Source organism: Coturnix japonica, chromosome 24, assembly GCF_054131305.1.
Source record: "Coturnix japonica strain WE chromosome 24, WE-NBRP24, whole genome shotgun sequence".
Lineage (NCBI taxonomy): Eukaryota > Metazoa > Chordata > Aves > Galliformes > Phasianidae > Coturnix > Coturnix japonica.
This window is the reverse complement of record NC_140686.1, coordinates 2,253,131-2,272,940: the sequence shown is the minus strand read 5'-3', so window position 1 is coordinate 2,272,940 and position 19,810 is coordinate 2,253,131. Positions and strand designations below refer to the sequence as shown.

Below are 19,810 nucleotides of genomic sequence, written 5' to 3'. Positions count from 1 at the left end.
ACTCAGCATTTATCTGTGTGGGTTTTCAGCCTTGCCTGCCATCTTTGTGCAGTGGATAATCTGATTGAATTCCTACCGCATAACTGAAGAGACTGATTTTTTCTTTGCTTGTACAGACCAGCTTTCTAAGGAGGGAGAAGAAACAAAAACACCTGTCCAGCAACCAGCTGAAGAAAACCATCATGGATTGCGGATCATTTCCACTACAAAATCTGATGCTGATACAAAACAAGGTATTCCAGGATTAATCAGAAGCACTTGCCAATTAACTCCAAAGCAATTCATTGTACAAACACAACAGAACATAGGGTTGCTGAATGGAATCAGCTATTTCCATGATCTTGTTCCTACCTTGTAACTTCATGTGCCTTTCAGATTAGGAAGGTAAACTCCTTTGTTTACATCATTAGAGCAAGACGAGGCCACAGCATGGAGTTTAAGTGCCTGTATGTGCATCTTTTCAACCAGTGGTGAAAGCCACATTTGCTGATAGAGGAATCTAATGTCATATGGATGGGATAAAGTAAGGGATAAAGCCTACTTTTAATATCCAGAAGGATGAAAGGAGGGCAGCAGACAGACATCAGGTCCATGGTGCTCTTAGCTGTGGGGAGAGCTGACAGGGTTTGTTCTGCATGCTTCTGAGCAGGAGGCAGTTTGCAGAGCTGTGGTCCTCAGCGTGTGCCTCTGTCCCTCAGTCTCATTTACTGCTCTGTGTTCCCAGATGACAGTTTGAATGCTGGAATAAAAACACTTGGATCAGAAGGACCTTCAGGAGCTCCTGCTCATCGGCTCAAATCTCAGATTGTTCGTGTGCCTAAGAAGGAGAATGTGCGGACACTGGTCAGCACTGTGATGCTGCCTGCAAAGCAGGGTAATGATGAGTACCTTTGCTTCCATTTGGTGGCTCCTAAGTGGAATGGAGAAATTACAATTGGGACTTACCCTGAGTGCATTACAGTTGCAATATTATTTTCTGTCAGGGCTGTCAAAGTGGTGTCTTATGGTTGTATTTGTTTTGGGTGGGAAATGGGCTCACAAGACAGTAATTCTGTTGGTTTCTGACAAATAAGCACTTTGTTTTTCTTTGTTTTAGGGGAGGTGCCTGTGATTCAACCGAATACTGCTGATAAACCTGGAAAACGGAAATCCTCTGTAGGTAAGGGCTGCTTGTGAGCTGCTGTTTGGCTGCCTCCACGTAAATGGGAGGGCACTGCTGAAGCAGGAGGGAGGAAAGTGTGTCGTGGGTCTGTGATGACTCCAAGTGGCACACAAGTGTAGCAGCTGAAAGGTGAATTTGAGAACATACAATTGGAGAAACCAAAGTTTGTGGTTGACTTGTAAAAATCTTTCTCCAAAGGAATTATCTTAGGAATGTTGTTGTTTTCTCTCTGTAGCTGATGTCAGTGGACTTCCGCTGAAGCGCAGCCTCGTAGAAAGGCTGGGGAAGAAGATCGAGGTTGACAGAGCACCAAGGAGAGGTAAATGGTCATCGGTGTTTGCTGCACAGATTCTCTAGGCTTTCTGCTTATTCTTTCTCAGGAGCGTTGTTGTTGGGAACACGTATATTCTGTAATATTATGACAAATCTGGAAACTTGAGCTCTCGTTGGAATTTCTTGTAATCCTTATGCTTCTCCTTTCTTGATGATGACAGAGAAGGGTGCCAAGCCAGCAGGGGAGATCTGGAAGAAGAGACGACTGGAAGAAGAGAAGCAAAAAGGAGAAGAGGTTCTTACTGAGAAGAGATCTAAGGATAAGCGCAAGAAGAAGAGAATTTTCCCTCCACCTGAGCCTGGTAACGAGAAACTGGAAGAGCCACCGCGTAAAATCAAGCGATTGGAAGAAATGCATATTAAAAGCTTGGAAGAAATCAAGCAGGAGAAAGCCCTGCGGATGCAGCAGATCGCAAAGCCAGCAGGTAACGAGGTGTTTCACTGTCTGCTCTGCTGAAGTGCTTCCCCTGTCAAGCAAATGGAGTTGCCTGGGCTGTTTCTTACCAAATGCAAAGGCAGGAAGTGCCAGGATGTCCATCCATGTGTTTTTCCATTGAATCCGTGGTGTCTGCCTGCTTCATTCTGGAAAATTCATTCGCAGTGAGGTTTTGTAATTCAGTTTCTCCTGTACTTTCTTTCTGCCATGGTTTTGGTGTGGCATGTTCTGTGTGTTGACGCCAAGGTTATCTTCATCTTTGGCGTGTTGCTTGTTTTAATATGTAAATGTGTTTGTAAAGCCAGGATTGAGTCCTTAACATGGGGGCCAACCTCTGTCAGAAAGGTCAGGGGGGTGAGTTATTCATTGGGCAGGTGAGAGAGGCTTCGTGAAGAGACAGCATGTGAAGGAGGGAAGAGCTTGGATACTGTATGGACTGCGAGATGTCGCCTCTCTCGTGTTCCTTGTTATTGAATGTGAGGAAATAAGCACATGGAGGAAACGCTGGCACTCAGGTTTCTTTCTATGCTTGCTGTTGACCAAGTGATTTTCTTTTTCCTTGTTTTAAAGCACCTGGAAGAGAAGAGGAAAAGACTGTGGAATGGAGCAGGGCTGCTCCCAAAGCTGTCTCTGCACCCGCAGAGGTGAGTCCCTTCTGTAGATGGACACAGTGACACAATTTCTTCACATGTTCTCATGTCTCACTGCTCACCATGTGCTACCATCATGAGTGCATTCCTACCTTCCTGCCTTTGGTGAAGAGCTGCAGCCATGTTTCACAATCCTGGTACTTTCAATGGCTTTCCCAGACAGCTTTGCACTCCTCAAACTCAGAATTGATCTGATTGTATCTGGCAGTGAGGCAGTAACCCTGCTGGCACCAGGTACAACTTGTGAGGTTAACGTGGGAGCACTGGATACAAAAAGGTCACGATGGCTTCGTGTTCAATGAAATCAGACTGTGGGTGGATGTTGTGTAGGGGAACAGGAATGACTTTCTGTTGCTCAAATAGAATGTGGTATGTAACAGCTCTAGCACTGTGCTGATTTAAACGAGCACTGAAGAAGAGGAGCCTCCAGCTAAAAAAGCAGCTTTGGTAAGGAGGGGAAGAAGTGTCAGTGCTGTCCTGGTCAGGCTGATACTGAGATACAACTCCTGTAGAAAGTGTGGAGAACTGAAATGTTCTGCAGGTTTCCTTTCAAAGTAGTCACTGTGTGCAGGATGCTGGATGAATGACAGTGTGTGCACAATGCTCTGCAGCCCTGTGATTCCTCTGTAGTGTGAAGGAATTTGTCCATTAATGCTGCATTGTTAAAAAGACCTGAGGTGCTCTGCAGCCTTCACGTGGTTGTTAACATCCTTCAGGAGCCCCTTAGCCCCCGTGTTGGGTTCAGGATCAGCAGTGCTGAAGGAGAAGCACTGCAGAGGAAGGATCTCCTGAGCAATCATTGACTTTGTCTTCCTTCTTCCCAGACTGCTGCTCCAGCCCTGCCGGAGGTCAGCCTGCTCACCAAGGCTGTAGAAGATGACACTGAAAAGTTCATCTTGGAAATCTCAGGAGGGGAAATGGTAGCAGAAATTGACTTGGACCTGGAGAAGGATGAGGATGATCTCCTTCGTGAACTTTCTGAGATGATTGGCAGTTGAACTGCATAGTAGTTATTATAGTATGTTTAAAAAAACAAAAAACAAAAAAAAACAAAAAAAACCCCTTTAATTTAATAAAAACCTTTTCTTTTTGGTTGGATACCCCAGGGTGGTACTTTACTAAAAGAGTCTTTGCAATAATGAGTCATAAAGCACAGCTGAACTGGTAAAAGATTGGCAGACAGCATTCCATTGTCCTGAGTTTTCCTGCTGGTCAGAGTTGAGGTCCTGTCCCTGATCCTGGTTGGCTCCTTTCAGCAGCAAGAGAAGAAAGCAGTGGGGATCTGTGCCCTGGGATGTGCCCAAGCCTCCAGCCTGGCACCCACCTGCCTGGTGCTGCCCCTGGCACGTGTGGTGCTGGGATGAGGGGGGAGCCCAGCGGGTTCTCCCTGCTGCTCCCTTCAAACCAGTGTGCGAGGTATGACCCACTGACGCCATCACCCCGGAGTGGGGCAGAACGCGGTGCCAGCATCATCATCTCTGCGGGCACTGCAGCGCAGTCAGCGCGGCTCGGGGGCGGGGGGGGGCAGAAAGGAGTTGGGAGGGAGGGAGGAACCTCACAACATCCCGCAAACGGCCCCGGTGCCAACACCGCCCACCGCCCGCCGTCCCCGCACCGCAGCCCGCGCTGCCACCTGGCGGCTGTCCCCGCAGCGCTGCCGGGGGTTCCAGCAGCCGGGCCGCCCCCAGGATGGGACAAATGCGGGGGCAATTAAATTGGATGGAGGAGCCGGAAGGGACCGAGCGGGTCCTGAGCGCTTCAGGGCTGCCCTGAAGTTAAGCACCACATTCGGGGCATTGTCCAAACGCCACTCGGTCAGTGACGGGCTCGGGGCATCCACCACCCCCCAGAAGGGCCCGTGCCTGCGTTGGACCACCCCCACGGCAAAGACGCGTTTCTCAGCCCTCCCCCGCTTCCTTCATCAGTTACGGGCAGCTCTGTGCCATTCCCCTGCTTAGGAAGCCACAACGAGCAACGGGACGGATTCTCAGCCCCATCTCCTGCAGCTCGGACGAGCCGGGGGTCCTCAGCCTCTCCTACAGGATGAACCTCGTAGCCCTTACCAGCTTTGTCGCCTCCTTGCGATGCTTTCAAGGACCTTTTTGTAGGGTGGAGTGCCCCAAAATGCACTTTGCTCCCTGAGCTGGCTCACTGAGCCCAGGCAGCTGCTCAGGTACATCCCAGAGCCACGGGGACATCCCTGCAGTCCCTGAGGACCCTGTTCCCATGTGCTCACTTCCTCACAGCACCCACGGCACAGAAGGACAGGATGCACATCAGGACGGGCGGCTCCCAGCTCTGTTCTTCCCCATAACAGTCAGCACTGCTTTGTCTCTTCCTTTCAGTAACGCTTTATTTGTGAAGACAAAGAGGCGAGGAACAAACACATCCATCGGGAAACAATTCAAACCAACGTACATCATGAGAGCGAAATAAGTTACACTATTTACAGGAACACATCGAGGGATCAAATATTTGTACACACCTTGACAAACCCAGAGCGCAGTGCTGGGCTGCACCACCCAGCAGAGAAAAAAAGCCTTCACCAACAGGAGTTGGGCTCTGTACAACAGCTCTGAGCAAGAAAAGGCACCTGCTGCTGTGTGGGATGGGCTGATGGAGCAGGCAGTGCAGCACTGCAGAGCAGGGAGCAGAGTGCAGGGTGGTGGTGGGATGCAGAGCAGTGAGCAGCTAAAGGGGCAGAGCTGCTCCACTGGGAATGGGGACAAAGGCCCGGGGTGGCAGGAAGGTGAAGGGCAATGCTTTGCTGGAAAGGCCTGGGGGGTAGTGGGACTGTGCTGGGATCAGTGAGCCTGGTACATACATACTGTGCGTGCATCCCAGGGTCCTGAAGGAGCTGGGTGAGGTGGTTGCTGAGCCGCTCTCCATCATATTTGAGAAGTCGTGGCTGTCAGGTGAGGTCCCGGATGATTGGAGGAAGGGTCACGTCACTCCCATTTACAAGAAGGGGAGCAGGGACGACCCGGGTAACTACAGGCCGGTGAGTCTCACCTCTGTGCCTGGGAAGATTATGGAACAGATCCTCCTGGACAACATGCTTGATCACATAAAGAACAAGCATGTGATCCGAGACAGCCAGCATGGCTTCACCAGGGGAAGGTCATGCTTAACTAATCTTGTGGCCTTCTATGATGGAGTGACGGCGTTGGTGGATGAAGGGAAGGCGACCGATGTCATTTACCTGGACCTGAGCAAGGCCTTTGACATGGTCCCCCATCACATCCTCATCTCCAAATTGGAGGGAGGTGGATTTGATGGGTGGACAACTAGATGGATAAGCAATTGGTTGAAAGGCCGCAGACAGAGGGTGGTGGTCAATGGCTCTATGTCCAGGTGGAGGCCGGTAACGAGCGGCGTCCCTCAAGGGTCTGTCTTGGGACCGGTGCTCTTTAACATCTTTATTAATGACATCGATGAGGGAATGGAGTGCACCCTCAGCAAGTTTGCTGATGACACCAAGCTGAGTGGTGCAGTCGATACGGTGGAGGGAACAGATGCCATTCAGAGGGACCTTGACAGGCTGGAAAGCTGGGCTCGGGTGAACCTAATGAGGTTCAACACGGCAAAGTGCAAGGTTTTGCACTTGGGCCGGAAGAACCCCAGGCACCTGTACAGGCTGGGAGGAGTTGTCCTTGAGAGCAGCTCGGCAGAAAAAGACCTAGGGGTCCTGATAGATGAGAAACTTAACATGAGCCAGCAGTGCGCTCTGGCAGCCCAGAAAGCAAATGGGATCCTGGGCTCCATCAGGAGAGGGGTGGTCAGCAGGGATAGGGAGGTGATCGTCCCTCTCTACTCTGCTCTTGTGAGGCCCCATCTGGAGTACTGTGTCCAGGTGTGGAGCCCTCAGTACAAAAAAGATATGGAGATTTTGGAAAGGGTCCAGAGGAGAGCCACAAAGATGATCAGGGGGCTGGAGCACCTCCCCTATGAGGACAGGCTGAGGGAGTTGGGTTTGTTCAGCCTGGAGAAGAGAAGGTTGTGGGGTGACCTCATTGCAGCCTTTCAGTACCTGAAGGGAACTTACTCCCAGGAAGGGAGTAAACTCTTCGAAAGGGCTGATAATAGCAGGACTAGGGGAAATGGTTTTAAGTTGAAGGAGGGAAGATTTAGGTTGGATGTTAGGGGAAAGTTCTTTACTAGAAGAGTGGTTAGGTCCTGGAACAGGCTGCCCAGTGAGGTTGTGGATGCCCCGTCCTTGGAGGTGTTCAAGGCCAGGTTGGACGGGGCCCTGGGCAACCTGATCTAGTAAAGGTGTATGTTTGGTGGCCCTGCTAGGCAGGGGGGTTGGAACTACATGATCCTTGAGGTCCCTTCCAACCCGGGTAATTCTGTGATTCTGTGATTCTGTGAAACATCATCAGCAACCTTGATGAGGGGATAGTGACCACCCTCAGCAAGTCTGCTGATGACACGAAGTTGGGAGGATTGGCTGACATGCCTGAAGGCTGTGCTGCCATTCAGCGAGACCTGGACAGGCTGGAGAGCTGGGCAGTAAGAAACCGGATGAGGTTTAGCAAAAGCAAGTGTAGAGTCTTGCACCTAGGGAGGAATAATTACATGCACCGGTACAGGCTGGGGGAAGACCTGCTGGAGAGGAGCTCTGCTGAGAGGGACCTGGGCGTCCTGGTGGACAACAGATTGGCCATGAGCCAGCAGTGTGCCCTTGTAGCCAAGAAGGCCAATGACATCCTGGGGTGCATTAAAAAGAGCGTGTCCAGCAGGTCGAAGGAGGTGATCCTCCCCCTCTACTCTGCCCTATTAATGCCTCATCTGGAATATTGTGTCCAGTTCTGGGCTCCCCAGTACAAAAAAGACAGGGATCTCTTGGAGAGAGTCCAGTGGAGGGCCACGAAGATGGTGAAGGGCCTGGAGCATCTCCCCTATTAAGAAAGGAAATGCCTTGTCCAGAAGCAAGCAGTGGGCTGGAGAGGGCACCAAAACCAAACCCTGCTTGCACCTTTCCCTCTCCTCATTCCACATGCTGACATTTATTTTAAGAGCAAAAACAAGACTACAGTGAAGAAAGCTCCAGAACAACTCAGCTACTTTATTCACCCCCTTCTCTTTCCACTACAGAAGATTCTCAGAAAACCTCCAAGAGCCACGTTACTGCTCTGCTGACCCTTCTCTGGGATGCATCAGTGCGCTCAGAAATGACTGAGAGCAACACATGCACACAGACACACAGCAGATCCCTACACAACCACTTCTCCACTAGGAAACAGCATCAAAAAGCAGCTGGTGGGAAGAGTAGAAGTGGAAAGCGGGCATGGTGAGAGAAGTGCTTTGGGCAGCAAGGAAAGGCCATCTGAAGCTCCTGGGTTAAGTCCCTTCTGCAGAGGGTGTCGGTGATGCCGTCTCCTTTGCAAACTCTTCCTGCATGGAGAGAAGCATTGGTCTCCCTCATCCCCGGGCTCTCCAGCATTTTGAGGGTCTCTCCTGCTGGGGGTTTTCCCATGAGAAATGAGGCACCAGCCCTGAGAGAAACTCTTCCTGCAGGAGATGCACTCCTAGTAGCTACCTGTCCTGTGGACTGCAATGTTTAATGAGGACTGAGCTTTGCATGAAGTTCTTCTGGGAGTGTGAGGAGCTCTCTGCTAGGCACAAAGCCCTTCTCACACTCAAGGCTTCCTGCCATTTCAGCTCACTGGTGCAGACATTCTGGTAACACAGCAGATGGGATTCTCTGAGGGAGAGAAAAGACAAGTTCCCAGGCATCTCCCTGCATGCAGGCCTGGCCAAAATGTTCTAAAATGTCCGACAGAAGCTATGGTCTCTCTCCTGTGTGCATATGCTGGTGCAGCTTCAATTCAGAACTCCCTTTGAAGCTCTTACCACACTCAGGACACTCACAGGGTCTCTTTTTCCTGATGGATGCTCTGATGCAGTGTCAGCTCAGAACGCCTTTTAAAGCTCATCCCACACTCAGGACACTTATAGGGTCTCTCTCCTGTGTGCATGCACTGGTGCATCTTCAATTCAGAACGCCTTTTGAAGCTCTTCCCACACTCAGAGCACTTATATGGTCTCTCTCCTGTATGGATGCGCTGGTGGAGCTTCAAATCAGAACTGCTTATGAAGCTATTCCCACAATCAGAGCACTTATATGGTCTCTCTCCTGTGTGGATGCGCTGGTGGCGCTTCAAATCAGAACTGCTTATGAAGCTCTTCTCACACTCAGAGCACTTATATGGTCTCTCTCCTGTGTGGACATGCTGGTGCATCTTCAATTCAGCACGCCTTTTGAAGCTCTTCCCACACTCAGGACATTTATATGGTCTCTCTCCTGTGTGGATGCGCTGGTGGAGCTTCAAATCAGAACTGCTTATGAAGCTCTTCCCACACTCAGAGCACTTGCAGGGTCTCTCTCCTGTGTGGATGCGCTGGTGGCGCTTCAAATAAGAACTGCTTATGAAGCTCTTCTCACACTCAGAGCACTTATATGGTCTCTCTCCTGTGTGGATGCGCTTGTGGAGCTTCAAATTAGAACTGTTTATGAAGCTCTTCTCACACTCAGAGCACTTGCAGGGTCTCTCTCCTGTGTGGATGCGCTGGTGGAGCTTCAAATTAGAACTGCTTATGAAGCTCTTCTCACACTCAGAGCACTTATATGGTCTCTCTCCTGTGTGGACACGCTGGTGCACCTTCAGTTCAGAGCTGTTTTTGAAGTTCTTCCCACACTCAGAGCACTTGCAGGGTCTCTCTCCTGTGTGAATGTGATGGTGGATGGTGAGGCTGGAACTGTTTTTGAAGCTCTTCCCACACTCAAGGCACTTATACGGTCGCTCTCCTGTGTGGACACGTTGGTGTATTTTGAGTTTAGAACTACCTTTCAAGCTCTTCCCACACTCAAGGCACTTGTACAGTCTCTCTCTTCTGTGGATACACTGGTGGGAAGTGAGGCTCCCACTGTCCGTAAAAGTCTTTCCACAGTCAGAGAACTCAAAGGCTCTCTCTCCTGTGTACATGCACTGCTGGCCAGTGGGGTGGAGTCTCCATTTCATGCTCTCTGCAGAATCACAGAACTCGTAATGCCTCTTTGCTGAGTGCGTGCACTGGTGGCTAGTGATGCTGGAATCCAGTTTAAAGCTTTTCTCACACTCAGTGCATGGATTCTGCTTTTTCATCTGGCACACATCCTTGCTCCTGGTTTCCTCAGGCTGCTTTGGACCTATGTTGGAGTCCACTGGGTTCCTCAGTGTCATTCCCAGATGCTTTCCCAGGGGCTTCTTGATGTGCTCACCCTGACCTTGCTGCAGGACTTCCTGGACATCCCTTCTGATTTCTTCCACAGAGATGTGATTCCGCTGCATTTCCGCTACACAATTTCTCTGCGGAACCTCCTTTGTATTTTTGATCCCATCAGCTGCTGGATGACAGAGGAAATGCAGCAATAGCACACGGTGCCCAAAATAAAACACAGGCAGAGAAGGCTCTTACAGACCCAACATTCCCCTTCCCTCCACCACCTCACCTGGGCTGAGGTCTCCTGGCATGGCCTCAGGGCTACGCACATCTGGGATCCAGGGGTCTTCCCCTCGTTCAAGCAGGGAGATCAGCATGGGCTTGGGGGCTGGAAGTGGAGCTTCAGGGAGAGAAACAGGGAACAAGAGAGCATTTCCCTCATGCTGGCACAGTGCCTGTTCAACAGCTTCACTCTGTGCCCCTCCCCAAGGAGAAACCACCATTTAGGTCTAAATGACACCGTGCCTACAGCTTCCCTTGGAGCAAAGAATGTTTTGACATCTCTGAACATTGTGAAGGGATATTTTTTCTTTCAAATTAACTTTACAACAGCTTATTTGTTTTCTTACAGTCTACCAGAGGTCAAGGCATCAAAATGTTGATGGCAATTGCATGGAAAATCCTCAATTCCATAGCAGTAACCAGGGATTCATCTGTGAGCTGGAGCTGGTGGCACCATGCAACACACAACACAAGGGCTGGTTTTCTCCCTCCTGGCTGATGCCTGCTTGCCAGCACTGACTCTGTGGCTTTGATCAGAGTGCCGTGCATACTAATCCCTTCTGAAACTCATGCTTTTCAGTATCTCCTTTCTTGCTGGCACTGTGGTGTGAGTCAATATGTAGCTGCATGGTGTTTATTCAAGGCCCGGCTTGCAGAGGCTCATTCTGCACAGCCAAAGGTGCCCTAACGAGGAGGAAAGGCAAACAAGCTCTCACCCAGCGAGGCCACACACTGGTATGTCTCCAACATCACGTCCCGGTAGAGCTCTCGTTGCACAGGGTCCAGCAGCGCCCACTCCTCCCTGCTGAAATACACGGCCACCTCCTCAAAGCTCACGGGCTCCTGAAAGCAAAGAGGCTCCTTGCTGGGAACAGCCAAGGCCCAGGCAAGCAGCTCGCACAGGACAGAACCTCACACCCCAGCTGCTTTTCTGTCCCCAGCACACACACACTGGCTGAGGACACCTCCCTCTACCCCTGCATTCACATCCCTGGCCCCTTGGCCTCTCCTGCCTGCTTCCCCAACCCCTACCTCAACTGGATGTGCTGCGGCCATTTGCTGCTCTCCTGCAGGCTGGGATGATCACGGCTGGAAGGCAGAAGTTGAACTGGAGCCTGCAGAGAGAAGAGAAATGGCAGGGGAGCTGTGAGGGAATGCAGCAGTCCCAGTTCCAGCTCAGCCCTTCTGCAGGGCACTGCCCAGCCTTGCAGAGGAAGACAATGAGCTGCAGCACAGGAAACAGTCTGGCTCAAAGAGATGAACCGTCACAAAGCTGTCTCAGACTGGGAGGCTCAAACAACTGGTAGCTGACACTTAGTTCAACAGCTGAGACTGAGAGGGGACTTAAGACAAAGCACGGCAAGGAGGCAGTCATCTTACCCCAAAAGAGGGAGCAGCCCAAGTGCCCCTCCAGCTCTGCTGCACAGCAGCGGGCTGCACCACAGGACCTGCCCTCGAGCAGGGCTGTTTCTGCAGCTCACACCTGCACAGAGATCCCTTGCAGCTTGACATCAAGACTCCTTCTCAATACAGATCTTCTGTAAGACACCCATGGTTACTTTGGAGCTTTCATGTATTCTCTAAGGTTCTGTCTTAGAGGGACTGTGCACGTATGATTCCTTCCACACAAAGCCTTGACCAAGCTTGGGACTAGGAGAGGATCCAGCCACATCCTAGCTCCTTACCTCTGTGGTCTGAAGACATGAGAAAAAAAGGGGAACTACTCTGAGCCTCGTGACTCAATGGGAGGGCCTCCTGTAGGTGTGTGCGTAACCCTACCCTCCATGCAGTAAATAACCAAGTGTATCCAGCCACCTCCGATCCTGCTGTGTCACTGTTAAATCACTACAGCATATCCCTATTATATCAACAAATATAGTCCTGCTTCTCCCTTAGGAGTGTATGCTGTGTTTGGATCCACTCGTGACCAATGGGCAAAGTCTGCAGGATGGCAAGAAGGGAAACAAACCGATGACAAGAGACATGAAGCACGTCCCAAATTCTTCTGTGAATGTTCTCGTGGCGACTGCTGTAGTTGAGCAGAAAGCAGAGGTCACTGGGGGCAGTAATAGGATGCAAAATGGGAAAGGTGTTATCAGCATCGTGTCGGGTTTGGAAGTGACATATGAAGCAAAAGAGAACTGCACCGGTCCTCCCAGAATCAAAAGCGACTGATATTCCACAATATTTCTGCTGCACTACGTGGTGCAAGTTGTGCAGGTAATGCTTATTCACACAATAAACGAAGACCTCCCCGAGTCGCCTACAATCCTTTAGGCCACACATCCTCCACCTGTAGGGTTTGGCTCCAAACAGATGCAAAACTGCACCCATAGCACTAATTAAAGGCACTGCCTCTACACAGTTAAGGCAAACAGAGGCAGCAGAATGACGGCTTATTGCCTGCCCTAACAGAAATACTGTTAGAAAATGGTATGGCCATCCAACCATCCAGCAGGAGGTGCAGAAAAGCACCTGGTTCATGGAAGAACACCGTGAATGCAGCCCCCAACACTCAAACACAGCAAGCCTGCTGGAGCACCACCTCCACAGATCCGTGAGGGAACACCTGGTGGCAAATGGATTAAATCCTCTGGCAGATGTCCGTACATCCTCTCAGGAGTGGAAGTAGCCCTGGGCTTGCTGAAATCAAGCAAGCCCTCAGAAAAGGGTTGGGAAAAGTACTCTGTAAAGGTGACTGATGTAGTTCTCAAAACCACCTACTGCTGATGTTACCTAAAAGTGGTGATGGCTCACATTCCTCGGGTAAGGAAGTGCAAAACGGCGAGGAGTCAACTGGATGGTTCACACTTCTCAAATAAATAGGATGGCTTACTTAAACACAACAATAAATCAACAAAACATCCAACCACATGGAGATTATTTTTCCATCTCCTGAGAAGAGAGAGTATCTGACAGCACTGCAGCCAAACCAGCCTGTGACGGTCACAGCCACCACCAGCCGATGCTGTGCTGGGAATTTTAACTGAACCGTGAAGGCAACTTATCGAATAGCAGCAGTGCTAAACAGAACAATTAAGGCAATAAACAACCACGTGGTTACAACAGCCTTGTTAAGCAGTTGTTAGAGCACTCCAGGACACCTGCATGATATCAATAAATTCATTCCTCCCTCCCTCTTCAGCCGAGCACGCAGACTGCGCTCACTGCCAGGGGACACTCTCAGCACCGCGTGCCCTTTGCAGAAGGCACCTGGGCTGTGCTTTACTGACCTGCTGCTGCTCGGCCGTGTTCTCAACGCGTGCTCCAGTCAGCCCACAGGCTGCCAGCTTCTCATCGTCTGTTCCAGAGCCCAGTGCCGGAGCTGCTGCAGATGCTGAACGTGCTCAGGGCCCGCAGCTGTGTGCTCAAGGCATCTGCAGCTGCCGGGACAGCCTGAACAAAAGCCTTGCCAGGGCTTTGCACAACCCCAGCTGAGCCATCAGGCAAGCGCTCAGCAAACAAAAGGTAACGCCATTTCAAGGGTCGCCAGAGGCACGTGTTGCCCGCAGGGTCCCCGAAGAGAAGCTGGGGGCTGCCGGGGAGGAGGAGCAGGGCGAGTGCAAATTTCCACTTGGAGGCTTCACATTAAGACACTCCAAAGGAGGCATCGGGGGGTTTAAAGCTTCCGTCAATCCACGCGTGCACAGCTGCAGAGCCGTGGCCCAGAGGAAGAACTGCAGCCCCAGCTGCGCTGTGTTACAGAGATCCAACCGGGCAGCAGAGCACGCTGACCTCCTCTGCTCCCTTCCTCACTGTCCCAGCTCCCAGCCCGTTCCCGTGCCCCTCGGAGCCCAGCCCGGGCTGCATGAACTGCCGCCCTGGTTGCAGCCCGTCTGGGCCAGCAAACCTGCTGCGCTGAGCGGGAGCTGGAGCCGGGACCAGGGTCCCGCCTGGGGTACGGCAGTGCGGGTTCCGCCCCGTCCGGGGCCGCTCCCCGCTCCTCTCCCGGTGCTGCTGGCAGGGGGCAGGAAGCGTGCGCTCCTCTGCACGAGCCACGAAGGGCACCTACCTTGGGTGCGGAGCAGGCTGCTCCCAGCTCTGGTGCAGGTAGCCGGGCTCCTCGGAGTCGCGTAGAGCAGAGGACGCCGAGTGCCCTGAGCCCGGAGCTGGCCGCAGGACGGCCTTGGTGCACCTCCTGCCACCGCGGTGCTGCCCGGATGGCTTCCAGCCAGGCTCTCGCCTCTTCCGCACAGGCTCAGGAAGGCAGGAATTCCCACAACGATCACGCCCAGAGCTCGTTTTCGTGGCACATCTGCCTCCGGGGGATGGCGATGGGAAGGGGTGCGGGGGAGGAGGGAGGGAGGAATGGGGGCTGTGTTTTGTTACGCTAATGCAGCATCGCTTTCTGCCGGCTCTCTTTGCTTCCTTCGGTGGGGACATTCGCACACCCTTGTCATCAGGCATCCCTCCCTTGCTGTCCTGGCGTTCCTTTCACTCCTCTCCCCCACGAGTATGTCCCAGCAAGAGGCAATCTCCGGTACAGCACCAGAGGACATTCTGTGTTGAACAGAACTCTTGCAATGGAACCGAGCTGTGGCTAGGAGCTTTACCCAGAAGCTGCTGTAAGAATACGACTTTCCCCAGATCCTTATCTAAGGGTCCTAATAAGTCTTCTGTGCAGCGATACCTTGCGGTTCTGTGTGGGTTTGTGGTCCGTATGGCTGGCCATACCTACCCTTGAGTTGCACCGGGCAGTGTACTTGGGAGTGACCTCACTGGAAGGAAAGCAGTGTGCAAACTGCAGTGGGAAATTGCATTTAGGAAAGCAGGATATTGAGGTTCGTTTTCTGGTGGATATGGGTGCTTCTTACTACCCATAGATGGTTTTGTAACAGTAGTAGATGCTACTGCCCAACGGGAAAAGGTTTCCTTTTTTGGATTAATTAAACATAAGCTAAGAAAACAAGCAGGAATACAGAAATTCTTGTACCTGCCAGGTTACTCTGGCAAGAAATTGAATAAAACTGGAGCTAAGAGTGCAACGATATTGACTGATTAAAAACTGTAACTCTGTCTTTAACACAAACTGGGCAAAACAATGTTGTACCCCCAGGAGTTACAGCAATCTCAAATATGATACACTTAGTGGTGTGGGCATCAGGGCCAAAAATGAAGCCCTAAATAGAAGTTAAAAGCAAGAGCTTGCCTAGTCAGGGTAAAGCGGTGCCCTTTGAGGGTATGGGACTGTAGAAGGATAAAAGAAATAATAGGTAACTTTTTGGAGTTTGGATTCCAATTTTGATAGCAAGTGCTGTAGTTTGGTACAAGACTTGAGGGCAAGTACTAGAATAGTTGAATGGATACACTCAGTGGTGGCAAATCCATGCACTTTATTAACCAAGTTAAGGAACAAAAAGATTAAGTTTACCTTCTGGATTTGAGGGATGTCTCTTCTGCCTGGTTTGGCCAAAGGAAGCCCAAGGTTATTTGCCTTTGAAAAGGAAAGCCCTGATATGGGGAGAAGAGTCTCAGTTAACCTGGACAGTATTACCCAGGGTTGTGAGAACAGCTGAATGATGGTCAACTCATGAGCCTGAGATCTGGGATCCTCCATCCTAGGGTGGAACTTTACTGCAGCACGTGGCTGCCACAGCAACAAAAGGACTGTGTACAATAGACTGAGAGTTTGCTGAGTTTCTTGGTTTACAGAAAGCACAAATAACTCAACAGCAAGTGACATATTTGGAAAATGAGATTACAGCTGGACTTTGAACCTTAAGAACTGCCAGGAAAAAAGTCATCTGCCAAACCCCTGAGCTGCAAATTGCCAAGGAAGTGAGTAAGGGATGGCCAGGGTGCCTGAGGGCGGTGGCTGCACTGGTACTTGTGGGAATACAAGAAAAGCTGTTCAGAGCAGCAGCTGTGGAGCAAGATAAACAGCATGAGAACCAAGGACACCTCTGCAAGGAGAAGAAGGGTCTCAGAGCTCTGATTGGATACGTGCCTGCATGGACAGTTGAAAAGGGTTCTGTAGAATGCTCTGTTGACATGTAAAGGTGGTTGGGAAAGTTGTAAGGGCGGACGGGAAAGTTAGAAAATAACAACTTGTGAAGGTCTATAAGGGATGTGAGAACTTGTAATAAACGATTTGGATCGTTCACATCTGAGTCCGTGCCTCAAACGCTGCAAACGTGGTGGTGATAGGTTGATGGTTGGACTTGTTCTTAGAGGTATTTCCAACCGTAATGATTTTTTTATTCTATGAGGGTTAAGGACTCCAGGACAGTATCAGTGAATACTTCATTCATGGCTTGAAAGCTGAAGCTTGAAGCTGCTGAGGTTGAATGAGGAAGAGTATGTCCTTTGATCTGAAAAACTGATTGAAAACTGATCTTGAACAGACTTTCTCAACAGGATACTCTTTGTTGGGACAAATACAGAGGAGTGTATTTGTGATTTTTCTTGCGCAGGGTCAGTGATCAGTGTCTGCACAACAGTTTTAGGAAACAAGAAAAGAGAAACAAAAAAAACTGCATGGGACCTAAGTAAAATGAATTCTTAATGACTGACTGTGCTAGTGAAACATATTGAGTAGCTTGAAGCTTAAGACAAAGGAGCTAATTGCTTTGTTGTATGTGACTATATGAAGGGTTGCTGTAAAGAAGAATAGTAAACTTGTTATATGGCAAACAGGCTATGAACTAGTGGTTGTATCAGTTAGGAAGATTCGTGTTAGTTACTGCCTTTGAGTAGTAAAGCTTGTAGAGCTTGGGAAGAATAGGTTGGAAAAGCTACAGAATTTTCATCAGTAACAGCTTAGACATATATTGGGGTTAGTCTAGTTATGGATTTTATTGCTGTAAGACATGAGGAACGGGCAAAATGACTTGTTCCTAGTCCCTCCCAGTGCTGTTATTCTGTGCTGCTTGTGTGTTTTCAGAAATCTATGTATTACTTACTATTGTGCCTTTGTTCTTTAGTTGTCATTAGTTGTGGCAAGGGTGACAGCCCTTTCTTCACTCTGTTTCCTTACTGTAGAATTAGGAAATTTACAAAGAGGAAAAACGTGAATAGTCAGGAATATTTTGGAAAGTGTTTCCACTGTTAAACACTTCAGAATTTCTCAGAAATTCTGCTTCCCAGCTGTAAAGAAAAGGCTTGTGCATAATTTCAAAGGGTTGAAAATACTTAATCCTGAAATTGTTTATTGTTTTTTTACTCTGTTTTGGCCTTGTACTTTGTCTCTGTACTTTTTTGTCTTTGTACTTTTGTCTTGTACTTTGTACGTAGTTGGCACTCAGAAGTAATTTGATTCAGCTTGTCCTTCTGCACTGTTTGCTTTCTGTTCCGTTGTGCTGCTTTGCCTGTGGAGTCCTCTAGTCTGAGATCTGTTGTCTCACCTTGCCTGAATTCTGCCTCAACTGAATAGACATAGATTCAAAACCTGTGTTGCATTATTTTCTGGTTTCAGAAGTGTCCAGTCTTTTACTAGATAGACTTTCCTGGTTTTGAGTAACTTGCAAAACTGAGAGTATTCCTGCCTGCTTCCCAAGAGTCTCTGTTTTTCAGACAAGGTTATGTTAACAAATCCATGAAACCCCAATAGAAATTCTGGACTCTTTGCTGTGTGTCTACTTGCATCTTCTGCTTTCTGCCCTTGTCTTTGTGATGTCTTTGTTTTGCACATCCTCTTTATTTGTCTTACTTGAGTAAATGAATCCATCTGTCACAATCTTCTCACCTGGATGTCTGAAAGTTCTCTTCCCGGCAGGGGAATTATTTCACTGTTTACCTCTTAACTTTTGTCCTTCCATTTCCTTCTCTGTTCCTTTGGTTTTATTTGCTGCAACGCTTCCTCCTCTTTATTTTCAGGAGTACTTCTAATCTCTTAACATGAACTGTGTGTTCCTGTACTTCAGGTTCTCTTCAAAGATTTTTTCCATATCTCTTCTTTGATTTTGATTAATGTTAACTGTTGAGATTTTTCTGGATGTATTCCCAAGACTCAGTCTGAGGTTTAAAATCCATCCAGTAGTACTACTGAATTCAAGTCTGCAATTCAGAATTGCATCGTTTGTAGAGCAGGGCCTTTTTAGAATTGAATTCAGTGGGATGTGAACAGAAGACTCAGGACAGCAGGGTCTGTTTTCGTTGGATAAGGCTTTTGGTTAACTCTTCTCATTCCTGTAGATATGGATATATCTTGTTTCATCTACATGCAAAACTTTGTAGTGTAATCAGTTACATAAAAATACATTCTCTTCCCTTCCTGTGTTTCTAGTTCTGTCTTAGTAATTTTCTTGAAATGTGTTAGCACAGTCCTGCTTCATGTAGTTCCTGTCCTTGTTTTTCTGTTCCTCCTGCTTTCCCTAGTCCTGTTCTGATAACCTCAGAAGTACTCTCTGTTCTTCTTAATTTCTTCATGCCTAAATAGAATTCTCCCCCCAACACCAAATCTGAAATGTTTTTATGTTATCTTAGCAGCCCAAAAGTAAATACCAGGTTAATTTTTATGAGAATTTCCTTTTCAGTGTCAGAATCTGAGCTTGGTTTACCAGAAGAGCTCAGGAAAACTAATGTTTATTAAAAATCAGTGTATTCTGTAACTCCACCACGTTCGGCATAGTGCAGTTTAGGTTCAATGGAATACAGTATTCTCCTGAAGCTTTGAGATGTTTGTCTTTTTGATTAATGGTTAATTAATCAATGATTAAGCATCCATAAATGTTGACGGTTTTTGTCATCACCAGGCATAATGTTAGGATTTAAATGCATTCCCAAAGTGGAAAACGCTCATGAAGATTTCTGTTTGATTGTTTTCAGAGTTGTGGGTTATACTGCTTTCTTTTAATGGGCTTGCTATGACAAATATAAAGCCTGTTCTTTTCAGCCTTTAGTTTACTAGCTATTAACAACAGAATATTTACAGTGAAAAAGATCTAAGGGGATAAACACATTATATTTTAGCACCTCAACATTTGCAAAAAATAAATGGACAAAACCACCTCCCTTCCCACTACAGCACTTATCTGGCAGAACTGGTTGGATTGCTTCTGTTCTCTTAGCTCTTGGGGCTGTTGTTTTGCCACTCATAGAACTGCTTCCCATGAGTTTATGTTGTGTTTGCACTGGAGGGGTTGAGAAGCAGCTGAAACTGTCAGCTTCATTCTTGTCCTGCATCCCACTGAATGTGAGCTGTGTATGAACTCAATAAGCAAATACGATTTTTGGTATTGCATTAAGTATATTCCTGTGCTGTGCTCTGGTGGTATGTAGCTGTTCAGGCTTTGACATTATTAATGGAAGCATGCCTGACTTCAGCATGTGCAAGGCTTAATCATGAGCATCTAACCCATCTTTTAACAATGAGGCAGAGTTCAAGTAGATTTGCAGGTGATCAGTTGTGCCAGACAAAACTGAATTCCTTCTTTGATAGAACGACCAATTCCTTTTTTCCTCCAGACAAAGAGAAGAGATGTAGTCCCATATGTCATACTTCACTTGTGCTCTTGAGGCTGTGCCAGACAGTAAACAGCTAATTCATGTAAAAGAGATGATCGTTGCGAGAGTTGGTGTTTACTGAAGGAAACAACTGCTTGTGGTTCTTTTTTTTATTTAGGGCAACCACCTCAAAAGCCATAAGCAACAACAAAAATTCAAAAAAAAGTTATATTGCTTTGTCTTAAATAAATAAGTGAAAAAAAAGACAAGAAAAATTAAACTGAACCATTTGATTTATCCTTGTTTCAGTTTAGCTTATCAGAAAGAAGGAAAATAGAAAAGGATGCTTGAATACAG

At 48.5% G+C, this 19,810-nt stretch overlaps 1 pseudogene; it reads right to left on the bottom strand.

The window, feature by feature from the left end:
- Positions 1-7,629: 7,629 nt before the first annotated feature.
- Positions 7,630-10,994, bottom strand: LOC146756980 (uncharacterized; annotated as a pseudogene).
- Between the last annotated feature and the right edge of the window lie 8,816 nt (positions 10,995-19,810).